Here is a 12,382-nt window from a genome sequence, read left to right as displayed (position 1 = left end):
GAAAAGGGGAAGTTGCCCAGAGTAAAATTTCTGTTTTACCAGAAAAAGGGAGAACAAAAATTTGGTGGCATGGAATATGTCCGCTACAGTATGTAAAACATCTAGCACAGAGGCTAAGGGAAAAATGCTTAATGAATGATCACCATCACAATCTTCACCACCACCACCATCATCACAGGGACCAATTTCAGACATGGATCTTTCAAACAAACATAACACTGTTCTTAAATGAGAGCCTTCCCAGTGCTGAATGGAGAGAAATATCAGTAGCAGACATTTGTTTTTCGTGGCTGCCAAGAACCTCTGGAACACTCTTCCTACATTTTGATAGTTCCCTATACTATGACCCTGGCCCACCTCAAATAGAATCCTTCAAAACTTTATTTTTCTCACTCAACGCATCCTACACCCCTCCAACCCCACCATTCAGTTTCTTCCATTCCTACGCACCCGTGAGAGAATTGGACTTGGAGGTGAGCTGTGGAAACAAGAGGAGCACGGAACACCCATTTTGCTGTTGCAGATGGTGGGAGCCGTCCAGTTGGTTCTAGAGTCAGTGGGAGGCATCACCCTTATCAGGCCAGTTCTCTAGTGTGGCTTTAGGCATTATTCTAAGAGCATTAGTCCAGAAATATTCCTTTAGCTCTTCCAAAGATGCTGTGAGTGCTGAATATCCCCATACCAAATCCCTTCTTTCTTCTTTTTTTTTTAAAATAAATTTATTTATTTTATTTTTGGCTGTGCTGTGTCTTCGTTGCTGTGCGCAGGCTTTCTCTAGTTGCGGCGAGCGGCAGCTACTCTTCATCGCGGTGCACGGGCTTCTCACTGCGGTGGCTTCTCTTGTTGCAGAGCACGGGCTTTAGTAGTTGTGGCACACAGGATTCAGTAGTTGTGTCTTGCGGGCTCTAGAGCACAGGCTCAGTAGTTGTGGCTTAGTTGCTCCGCGGCATGTGGGATCTTCCCGGACCAGGGCTCAAACCTGTGTCCCCTGCATTGGCAGGCAGATTCTTAACCACTGCGCCACCAGGGAAGCCCCCAAATGCCTTCTTATGTAAAGAAAGTAGAGTGATAGTGTTGTCTGCAACTAAAGACACTAACCAATATGCTGCCCAAGAACCCCCACAGCATGTGTACGGCACAGGCTTCATGATAGTTCCCTAGGCCTGGGTCTCATCTTCTCATCAGACTGTTCTCCACGATCCCAGCAGGGTGCCTTGTAAAAGAGTAAACATTCAGAAAAGTGCCAGTTTCATGACTGAATAAATGAACTTCTAACTGACCTAAAAGGTCATTTGGGGGAGTACAGACATACTTCGTTTTATTGAATTTCACAGATATTGCATTTTTTACAAATTGAAAGTTTGTGGCAACTCTGCATTGAACAAATCTATTGGTGCAATTTTTCCAGCAGCATTTTTATTTATTTTATTTTATTTTATTTTTCATTAGTTATCCATTTTATAATATTACTATATACATGTCAATCCCAATCTCCCAATTCATCACACCACCCACCCCTCCACTTTCCCCGCTTAGTGTCCATACATTTGTTCTCTACATCTGTGTCTCAATTTCTGCCCTGCAAACCGGTTCATCTGTACCATTTTTCTAGGTTCCACATATATGCATTAATATACGATATTTGTTTTTCTCTTTCTGACTTACTTTATTCTGTATGACAGCCTCTAGGTCCATCCACATCTCTACAAATGGCCTAATTTTGTTCCTTTTTATGGCTGAGTAATATTCCATTGCATATATGTACCACATCTTCTCTATCCATTCGTCTGTCGATGGGCATTTAGGTTGCTTCCATGACCTGGCTATTGTAAATAGTGCTGCAAAAACATTGAGGTGCATGTGTCTTTTTGAATTATGGTTTTCTCTGGGTATATGCCCAGTAGTGGGATTGCTGGGTCATATGGTAATTCTATTTTTAGTTTTTTAAGGAACCTCCATTACTGTTCTCCATAGTGGCTGTAGCAATTTACATTCCCACCAACAGTGCAAGAGGGTTCCCTTTTCTCCACACCCTCTCCAGCATCTGTTTGTAGATTTTCTGACGATGCCCATTCTAACTGGTGTGAGGTGATACCTCATTGTAGTTTTGATTTGCATTTCTCTAATAATTAGTGATGTTGAGCAGCTTTTCATGTGCTTCTTGGCCATATGTATGTCTTCTTTGGAGAAATGTCTATTTAGGTCTTCTGCCCATTTTTGGATTGGATTGTTTGCTTTTTAATATTGAGCTGCATGAGCTGTTTATATATTTTGGAGATTAATCCTTTGTCCGTTGATTCGTTTGCAAATATTTTCTCCCATTTTGAGGGTTGTCTTTTCATCTTGTTTATGGTTTCCTTTGCTGTGCAAAAGCTTTGAAGTTTCATTAGGTCCCATTTGTTTATTTTTGTTTTTATTTCCATTACTCTAGGAGGTGGATCAAAAAAGATCTTGCTGTGACTTATGTCAAAGAGTGTTCTTCCTATGTTTTCCTCTAAGACTTTTATAGTGTCTGCTCTTACATTTAGGTCTCTAATCCATTTTGAATTTATTTTTGTGTATGGTGTTAGGGAGTGTTCTAATTTCATTCCTTTGCATGTAGCTGTCCAGTTTTCCCAGCAGCACTTATTGAAGAGACTGTCTTTTCTCCATTGTATATCCTTGCCACCTTTGTCATAGATTACTTGACCATAGGTGTGTGGATTTATCTCTGGGCTTTCTATCCTGTTCCATTGACCTATATTTCTGTTTTTGTGCCAGTACCATATTGTCTTGATTACTGTAGCTTTGTGGTATAGTGTGAAGTCAGGGACTCTGATTCCTCCAGCTCCATTTTTCTTTCTCAAGATTGCTTTGGCTATTCAGGGTCTTTTGTGTCTCCATACAAATATTAAGAATTTTTTGTTCTAGTTCTGGAAAAAATGCCGTTGGTAATTTGATAGGGATTGCATTGAATCTGTAGATTGCTTTCGGTAGTATAGTCATTTTCACAATATTGATTCTTCCAATCCAAGAACATGGTATATCTCTCCATCTCTTTGTATCATCTTTAATTTCTTTCATCAGTGTCTTATAGTTTTCTGCATACAGGTCTTTTGTCTCCCTAGGTAGGTTTATTCCTAGGTATTTTATTCTTTTTGTTGCAATGGTAAATGGTAGTGTTTCCTTAATTTCTCTTTCAGATTTTTCATCAGTGTATAGGAATGCAAGAGATTTCTGTGCATTAATTTTGTATCCTGCAACTTTACCAAATTCATTGATTAGCTCTAGTAGTTTTCTGGTGGCATCTTTAGGATTCTCTATGTATAGTATCATGTCATCTGCAAACAGTGACAGTTTTACTTCTTCTTTTCCAATTTGTATTCCTTTTATTTCTTTTTCTTCTCTGACTGCCGTGGCTAGGACTTCCAAAACTATGTTGAATAATAGAGGTGAGAGTGGACATCCTTGTCTTGTTCCTGATCTTAGAGGAAATGCTTTCAGTTTTTCACCATTGAGAATGATATTTGCTGTGGGTTAGTTGTATATGGCCTTTATTGTGTTGAGGTAGGTTCCCTCTGTGCCCACTTTCTGGAGAGTTTTTATCATAAACTGGCGTTGAATTCTGTCAAAAGCTTTTTCTGCATCTATTGAGATGATCGTATGGTTTTTATTCTTCAATTTGTTAATATAGTGTATCACATTGATCTGCGTATATTGAAGAATGCTTGCATCCCTGGGATAAATCCCACTTGATCATGGTGTATGATCCTTTTAATGTGTTTTTGGATTCTGTTTGCTAGTATGTTGTTGAGGATTTTTGCATCTATATTCATCAGTGATATTGGTCTGTAATTTTCTTTTTTTGTAGTATCTTTGTCTGGTTTTGGTATCAGGGTGATGGTGGCCTCATAGAATGACTTTGGGAGTGTTCCTTCCTCTGCAATTTTTTGGAAGAGTTTGAGAAGGATGGGTGTTAGCTCTTCTCTAAATGTTTGATAGAATTCACCTGTGAAGCCATCTGGTCCTGGACTTTTGTTTGTTGGAAGATTTTTAATCACAGTTTCAATTTCATTACTTGTGATTGGTCTGTTCATATTTTCTGTTTCTCCCTGGTTCAGTCTTGGAAGGTTATACCTTTCTAAGAATTTGCCCATTTCTTCCAGGTTGCCCATTTTATTGGCATAGAGTTGCTTGTAGTAGTCTCTTAGGATGCTTTGTATTTCTGCGGTGTCTATTGTAACTTCTCTTTTTTTATTTCTAATTTTATTGATTTGAGTCCTCTCCCTCTTTTTCTTGATGAGTCTGGCTAATGGTTTATCACTTTTGTTTATCTTCTCAAAGAACCATCTTTTAGTTTTCTTGATCTTTGCTATTGTTTTCTTTGTTTCTATTTCATTTATTTCTGCTCTGATCTTTATGATTTCTTTCCTTCTACTAACTTTTGGTTTTGTTTGTTCTTCTTTCTCTAGCTCCCTTAGGTGTAAGGTTAGATTGTTTATTTGAGATTTTTCATGTTTCTTGAGGTAGGCTTGTATTGCTATAAACTTCCCTCTTAGAACTGCTTTTGCTGCATCCCATAGGTTTTGGGTCGTCGTGCTTTCATTGTCATTTGTCTCTAGGTATTTTTTGATTTCCTCTTTGATTTATTCAGTGATTTCTTGGTTATTTAGTAACGTATTGTTTAGCCTCCATGTGTTTGTGTTTTTTACGTTTTTTTCCCTGTAATTCATTTCTAATCTCATAACATTGTGGTCAGAAAAGATGCTTGATATGATTTCAATTTACTTAAATTTACTGAGGCTTGATTTGTGACCCAAGATGTGATCTATCCTGGAGAATGTTCCGTGCACACTTGAGAAGAAAGTGTAATCTGGTGTTTTTGGATGGAATGTCCTATAAATATCAATTAAATCTATCTGGTCTATTATGTCATTTAAAGCTTGTGTTTCCTTATTAATTTTCTGTTTGGATGATCTGTCCATTGGTGTAAGTGAGGTGTTAAAGTTCCCCACTATTATTGTGTTACTGTCAATTTCCTCTTTTATAGCTATTAGCAGTTGCCTTATGTATTGAGGTGCTCCTATGTTGGGTGCATATATATTTATAATTGTTATATCTTCTTCTTGGATTGATCCCTTGATCATTATGTAGTGTCCTTCCTTGTCTCTGTAAAATTCTTTATTTTAAAGTCTATTTTATCTGATATGAGTATTGCTACTCCAGCTTTCTTTTGATTTCCATTTGCATGGAATATCTTTTTCCATCCCCTCACTTTCAGTCTGTATGTGTCCCTAGGTCTGAAGTGGGTCTCTTGTAGACAGCATATATATGGGTCTTGTTTTTGTATCCATTCAGAGAGCCTGTGTCTTTTGGTTGGAGCATTTAATCCATTCACATTTAAGGTAATGATCGATATGTATGTTCCTATTACCATTTTCTGTATTGTTTTGGGTTTGTTTTTGTAGGTCCTTTTCTTCTCTTGTGTTTCCCACTTAGAGAAGTTCCTTTAGCATTTGTTGTAGAGCTGGTTTGGTGGTGCTGAATTCTCTTAGCTTTTGCTTGTCTGTAAAGCTTTTGATTTCTCCATCAAATCTGAATGAGATCCTTGCTGGGTAGAATAATCTTGGTTGTAGGTTCTTCCCTTTCATCACTTTAAATATATCATGCCACTCCCTTCTAGCTTGTAGAGTTTCTGCTGAGAAATCAGCTGTTAGCTTTATGGGAGTTCCCCTGTATGTTATTTGTCATTTTTCCCTTGCTGCTTTCAATAGTTTTTCTTTGTCTTTAATTTTTTCCAATTTGATTACTATGTGTCTCGGCATGTTTCTCCTTGGGTTTATCCTGTATAGGACTCTCTGTGCTTCCTGGACTTGGGTGGCTATTTCCTTTCCCATGTTAGGGAAGTTTCCAACTATAATCTCTTCAAATACTTTCTCAGGTCCTTTCTCTCTCTCTTCTCCTTCTGGGACCCCTATAATACGAATGTTGTTATGTTTAATGTTGTCCCAGAGGTTTCTTAGGCTGTCTTCATTTCTTTTCATTCTTTTTTCTTTATTCTGTTCCACAGCAGTGAATTCCACCATTCTTTTTCCAGGTCACTTATCCGTTCTTCTGTCTCAGTTTTTTTGCTATTGATTCCTTCTAGTGTATTTTTCATTTCAGTTATTGTATTGTTCATCTCTGTTTGTTTGTTCTTTAATTGTTCTAGGTCTTTGTTAAACATTTCTTGCATCTTCTCGATCTTTGCTTCCATTCTTTTTCTGAGGTACTTCACTATCTTCACTATCATTATTCTTTATTCTTTTTCTGGAAGGTTGCCTATCTCCACTTCATTTAGTTGTTTTTCTGGGGTTTTATCTTGTTCCTTCATCTGGTACATAGCCCTCTGCCTTTTCACCTTGTCTATCTTTCTGTGAATGTGGTTTTTGTTCCACAGGCTGAAGGATTGTAGTTCTTCTTGCTTCTGCTGTCTGCCCTCTGGTGGATGAGGCTATCTAAGAGGTTTGTGCAAGTTTCCTGATGGGAGGGACTGGTGGTGGGCAGAGCTGGGTGTTGCTCTGGTGGGCAGAGCTCAGTAAAACTTTAATCTGCTTGTCTGCTGATGGGTGGGGCTGGGTTCCCTCCCTGTTGTTTGTTTGGCCTGAGGCGACCCAACACTGGAGGCTACCCGGGCTCTTTGGTGGGGCTAATGGCCGACTTCAGGAGGCCTCATGCCAAGGAGTACTTCCCAGAACTGCTGCCAGTGTCCTTGTCCTCACGGTGAGACACAGCCACCCCTTGCCTCTGCAGGAGACCCTCCAACACTCGCAGGTAGGTCTGATTCAGTCTCCCCTGGGTTCACTGCTCCATCCCCTGGGTCCTGATGTGCACACTACTTTGTGTGTGCCCTCCAAGAGTGGAGTCTCTGTTTCCCCCAGTCCTGTCGAAGTCCTGCAATCAAATCCCGCTAGCCTTCAAAGTCTGTTTCTCTAGGAATTCCCCCTCCCATTGCCAGACCCCCAGGTTGGGAAGCCTGACGTGGGGCTCAGAACCTTCACTCCAGTGGGTGGACTTCTGTGGTATAAGTGTTCTCGAGTTTGTGAGTCACCCACACAGCAGTTATGGGATTTGATTTTATTGAGATTGCGCCCCTCCTACCATCTCATTGTGGCTTCTCCTTTGTCTTTGGATGTGGGGTATTTTTTTGGTGAGTTCCAGTGTCTTCCTGTCGATGATTGTTTAGCAGTTAATTGTGATTCTGGTGCTCTCACAAGAGAGAGTGAGAACACGTCCCTCTACTCTGCCATCTTGAACCAAAAACCTCAGCATTTCTAAAATTAAGGTATGTACATTGTTTTTTTAGACACAGTGCTATTGCATACTTAATAGACTACAGTATAGTGTAACTATAACTTTTAAATGCACTGGGAAACAATAAATTCCTATGACTCACTTTTTTGCAAAATTTGCTTTATTTGGGTGGTTTGGAACCAAACCTGCAATAACTCCAAGGTATGCCTGTATTAGAATCTTAAAATTTGAAGAGATTGAAATGATTGAGCTCATTCTACACATTGGACAGATGAGACTGAAGACCCAGAAGGTTAATTTGACTTGAAATGTTGCCCTTATATTTTTGTTGATATTGTTTCCATCAAAACTACTACAAAAATGTGGGTTTAACAACATCGTACCATATTTATTAGGATAATATTAATTATTTTTAAGGTTGTAGAATTTTCTTTTGTTCACTATTATTTGAAGCAATTGACATAGACTTTGGACATCTATTTTTCTTTTCATGGAAACTTTGATTATCATGATATTCACTGTAATGAGCTTTAACCAGGGACAACATGAAAAGTGAATCTGCCCACTACTGGCTTGTATCAAGGTCCAGCATTAAAAGCGTGGACTCTGTGGCCAGATCGTCTGAATTTGATCATGGTTCTGGCACTTTCTAGCTAGGTAACTATGTGCAAGTTATTTGTTCTCTTTCTGCCTCAATTTCCCATGCGATAATGGGACATATTGATAGTATTTACTTCACAAAATTGCTCATAAAGAATGAAAAGAGTTAATATTTGTAAAGTATTTAGAACGGTGGGTTTTAGTGTATTGTAAGTCCTACCATGGTTTTAATTTTTTTAATATAAACTTGCAGTTAACTAAACTCTCAAATCTCTTTCATGTATGTGCCTGCCGATTTGGTCTCCCCCAGTCTAAAATTGTGCAATTGATTTCTTTTTTCCAGCCGAAATGCATGACTTTGCATTTAACCCTGTTGAATTTCTTCCAGTGGCACTGGCTCAGTGGCGCTTTATTTCCCTCACTTTCTGCACCCACCCATCCACCCATCCCCAGGTGTAAGTGCTGATAATGAGAGAGGTGGAAAAGAGAAGGGAATGCAGTCTCCTGCACACTAAGCATGCAGCCTGCAGTCCTCAAGTTCTGCCTGCAACTTAACTTTGGCGCCCAACCAAATTCAAGTGGCTCTAATTACTTTTAAATTGGGCATTTAGTTAAAATTTGATGAGCACATAAACTTAATAGCTGATCTCCAGCCAACATTACTATCAAACTGCCATCGAAATAAGTCCAGGAGGTTGTTATCCAAAGTACCCCAGTAAAATGAAATGAGCAGGACAACGGTTGTGACAATTGCAAAACTGCCATTTCCACAGGTGGAATTAAGTGTCTGTCCTGTTAATGAATAGAGACACAATTCAGGGAAGCAAGCCATCCAAATGTATCACTTGAATCCTGTTTGGCTGTTCTGACGTCGAAGAAGATAAGAATAAGAATCAACTGGGGAAACGAAAGATGCAGAACTACAAAAATAAACTTGTCATCCCTGACATCTGTGTTTATAAACGCATTATGTTAAGCAGCAGAGATTTCCCTACGGCTGGCCAATACCAAGATGGCGTCTTGGGTGTTTACCTTTTCCCATAGCCCCGGTTGTAAGGGCTTTTCTTACTATCTCTTTGCTTCCAGCTTTTGTTTCAGTATCCCTGTAAAGAGTTGGCAGAGAACTAGCTGGGCAATTTCAGAAACATGGTTTATAACCAACCTGCTCCACTCTTTCGCTACAAAAAGTGAGCCTGTGCTAATTGTTCTTTAGTGAAGAAGTAGTTGGTCCACACCCACCCCTCCTCACCCAGGTGGAGATTTTCTTTATCAATAACCCCAGAGCAGGTTTGAATCAAAGAGGTGACACACACAAGAGCCAGATGTTTGGAGGGTAAGAAGGGGATGTAGGTTCACACAATTGTTCTGCCTTCTTGCTTTCCGCTGAGGTTCTTTCCTGTGGGCTGTAGGACACATCAACAAGCTCTGAGCATGTGCGTGGACAGCCCCAGCCCAGCACTGCAGTGGGAAGCCGCTCACAGGCTGCCTTCCTTTTCCGGTGCAGCTGGTGTTTACAGAAGGACATGATTTGAAAGTTGATTTATTTACTCTGTCTTTTTTTTCTTTTTAATGAATGGACATAGATGTCTGTTTGTTGAAACAATTAATAAACTCTAGTGATATGATTAAAATTTAACAGAAAAACATCCTTGGCTGTCAGGTGGAAATCTAAGGACTGACTTTTGGAAAGTTCATAATGTAACTCAGAGTGAGATCAGAAGATATATATATATATATATATATATATATTTTTTTTTTTTTTTTTTTGGCTCTGTTTTTAAGAAAACAGCTGATCACTTTCGCTTGTGGAAGCCAACGGGCCCTGGTTCCTGCCCCTTCATTTTGTCCTGGTTGTCTGTGGAGACTCAGAGGATGTTGATACGGCAACTCAACTATGGAGGGGAAGAGAACGTGCCAGAAGGTCCTCCTCCTCTTGTGCCAGCTCCTCCTCCCAAGTCTCTTCAAAAGTCAAGGCATCTGGGACTTCCCTGGTGGTCTAGTGGTTAAGACTTTGCCTTCCAATGCAGGGGGTGCGTGTTTGATCCCTGGTTGGGGAGCTAAGATCCCACATGCCTTGTGGCCAAAAACCCAAAACATAAAACAGAAGCAGTATTGTAACAAATTCAATAAAAACTAAAAAAAAAAAAAAAAAAAAGTCAAGGCATCTGAGTCCTAAGACATATAGTCTGATTGCAGTGAAACAAGGGGCTAGGCCAGAGGAGGTGCACTTTCTTCCTTTAAAAAATTTATTCTTTATTTTGAGTGGTAATAGGAACACACACACCAATAGATAAAGTTTTAAGGAGTATTCAGTGACAAATAATTCTCTCTTGCACCCCTGCCCCCCAGCAGCCGCCAGTTCCCTTACCAAAGATAATCTTTATTGCCAGTTTCTAGAGTATTCTGCTGGAGACATCTTATGTAGTTACAAACATTCATATATGTATATGCGTCTTAAATACACAAATAATAATGTACAATACACATTGTTCTACACCTCGTTTTTTTCACTTAACAATACATCAAAGGTTTTGTTTTGTTTGTTTGTTTTCCGAAAGTGCTATCAGGGAGAAAAGTCATTCTTCATTTCAATGATCTGATTCTGGTTCTGGCTCATTGTACTGATAACAAAGATGCCAAGTTAAACTCTACCTCAGCCTCAGGTCAACTTGGTCTGGAGAAATAGGAATCATATTTAAAACCCTAAATCTTTAAATAATAGGAAGTCTGGGGTGGGTAGAAGAGAGAGGGAAGGATGGATTCTGTTTAACAGAATGCTCTGTGGGGCTGACAGTTAAGCAGAGGGACACTTGGAACGCAGTCCTGCAAAACGAAAATCCATTGGTTCCTTTCCCTACTTTCGTAAGTAGGACTCAAACTTACTGGCCATAATTGTTTCATTTTTGCTAGTTAAGGATCTCTAGGAGCAAGATATTGTCAGTATTCTGGATGCAATACAGTTGACCCTTGAACCATGTGGGGTTAGGGACACCAACCCCCCGTGCAGTCAAAAATCCACGTGCAGATTTTGACTCCCCGAAAATAACTAGTAATAGCCTACTGTTGACAGGAGGCCTTACTGATAATATAAACAGTCAATTAATGCATATTTTTTGTGTTATATGTATTATATACTGTATTCTTACAATAAAGTAAGTTACAGAAAAGAAAATGTTATTAAGGAAATTATAAGGAAGAGAAAATACAATTATAGTACTGTTTTACTGATACTGTATGTTTACGTCAAGATGAATTGTCTGTCAGTATCTACATCATTATTGTCTTATAGGATACAAACCACTGTAGATGTTTTATATGTATATATATATATAAAACACTAGACATCAAAAGTGAAGATAAGGTGAAAAAGAAATTCAGATTTATTTATAGGTATGATGATTCATGCATTGATAACGAAGAAGCAGCAATAGGATTGCTTTATGGTCGCCTAGTGTAATTGATACAATAGCATCACGGTAGCCTAGCCTATACACTAATGAATTAATCTTTACAAAATTTTTATGGCATACAGGATTACAGTCACATTCATAATACAGTGTTGGAAACATTGTTACATATTTTGAAAGACCACTTACCTATAATGATAGGCTGATACACAGTTTCTCCAATTATGAGAGAGCTATACTGTACAGTAATGGAATTCTTTGAAAGCAAAGCTATAAAACAGTAAGAAAACTAACACCTTAATTTTATACTAAATGTTACTCACCTTATACCTATGTAAGGTTAGACTAGTATCTACATATATTTTATGCATTCATGACATACTTAACTTTTTCTTAATATTTTCTATATTTTTAGGGTACACGGCTTGTCTGCGAGTCTTTTCAAATTGTCACAAATCTCCAGAATTTTCCTAATATATTAATTGAAGTAAATCCACGTATAAGTGGATCTGCAGAGTCCAAACCAGTGTTGTTCCAGGGTCAGCTGTACAAGGGAGGTGGAGGTGGAAAGAGACAAGGCTTTGGGATGGAGAAGACCTGGGCATTAATACTGTGGCTATAACACCAGGGGCCAACCCAGGGCCAATAGCGTGGCAAATGCGTAACACAAAGACCTCTTTGCATGGGGCAGACGTGCAGAGCTGTCTGGTTCATTGCCACCCATGCTAGAAGCAATTTCCTTAGAGCTTTGATTCACAGCTTCCTTTCTGCTTTCCAAGTTATGAACTGGAAAGTTGGAGCTTTGAGAACATCGTGACACTTATTTTCCAGAACTCCCGAAGCTTTTCATGTCTGAACCCAGCCCCAGGTGATGTGGCAGCTTCCAGGCAGCTCTAAGTCCCGGAAGCTGGGATCACAGAGAAACGTATAGACTTACACAACCTAATTTCTTTCATCCTGACTGACAGGATAAGGACAGAAGGAAGAGGAGAGAAATCTAAAGGAGCTTTACAGGCGCTGACATTCTAAGCCTGTGAAAGATAAGCAGGTAGCGGGGAGCGGGGGGTGTGAGGCAGCACACCCAGTGCGGGGGCAGAGCTCGA

General features: G+C 39.4%; 1 long non-coding RNA gene across 1 annotated transcript; it reads left to right on the top strand.

Annotated features, from left to right (window-relative positions):
• The first annotated feature begins 6,586 nt into the window (after positions 1-6,586).
• LOC130708277 (uncharacterized) lies at positions 6,587-10,059 on the top strand. Its single transcript, XR_009008461.1, has 3 exons — positions 6,587-6,792; positions 7,180-7,303; positions 9,655-10,059. It is a non-coding gene; the product is annotated as an uncharacterized LOC130708277 (long non-coding RNA).
• The last annotated feature ends 2,323 nt before the right edge of the window (positions 10,060-12,382 follow it).

Source organism: Balaenoptera acutorostrata, chromosome 5 (genome assembly GCF_949987535.1).
Source record: "Balaenoptera acutorostrata chromosome 5, mBalAcu1.1, whole genome shotgun sequence".
Taxonomy (NCBI): Eukaryota; Metazoa; Chordata; class Mammalia; order Artiodactyla; family Balaenopteridae; genus Balaenoptera; species Balaenoptera acutorostrata.
Note: the sequence above shows the minus strand (reverse complement) of the source record. Positions and strands in the feature narration are given on the sequence as shown.